This window comes from Triticum aestivum, chromosome 5A (genome assembly GCF_018294505.1).
Source record: "Triticum aestivum cultivar Chinese Spring chromosome 5A, IWGSC CS RefSeq v2.1, whole genome shotgun sequence".
NCBI classification, from domain to species: domain Eukaryota; kingdom Viridiplantae; phylum Streptophyta; class Magnoliopsida; order Poales; family Poaceae; genus Triticum; species Triticum aestivum.
In genome coordinates this window covers 14,394,785-14,395,572 of record NC_057806.1, presented here as the reverse complement: position 1 = coordinate 14,395,572, position 788 = coordinate 14,394,785, and positions in this window count along the sequence as shown.

Genomic DNA, 788 nt, shown 5'->3' with positions numbered 1-788 from the left:
ATCCATTCCCCCACATCTCCCGAAAGCAGCTCCATAGGAACTGGGCTGATACACAGTAGAAGAAAATGTGGTTGAGGTCCTCGTCGACATTACACAGTGGGCAGATGCCGGTCCCCGGCCCATTCTGTTTTAGAACTTGGTCACCAGAAGGAAGCCTGCCCCTGACCAGTTGCCACAGGAAGATTTTGATCTTTGGCGGTAGCTTAGTCTTCCATATCTCGGTGAGCTCTTCTGGCCCCTGTCCTGCTGCCAATCGGTCATACAAGGATTTAGAGGGAAAAAGCCCCGAGGGGTCAAGCTGCCAGGATGTGACGTCGGTCTGCTCCGACACTTCCGTCTCTGCAATAATGCCCGTGAGCTCATGCCACTCGTCAGCCTCGACGGGACCGAAGGTTCTCCGAAACGTCAATGCGCTGCCAAAACGTCAATGCAATAATGCTAGTGACGACCACGGCAACGGAAATTGTGGGTTGGTTGCAGATTGTGAACAGAGCTGGGAATTATTGCCTATGCGGATGGGGCCCAACCCAGCGGTCCAGCCAAAACATGGTGTCGGACCCCCTCCCGATCTCTGTCACAATGCCGAGCCGAAAACATGGTTTCAGAGATTGAATTGCCTGCCAAAATTGGGAGCCGCGAGCCTGAGAGCATATAGTGAAGGATTGTCCCCTTAGGTATTTAGCTTTGATAAAATCCAACCACAGGCCCCCATCTCCTTGAACAATGCGCCAAATCCACTTGGTCATCACGCAAACATTCCTTCTTCTGGTAGAGATAATGCCCAGGGC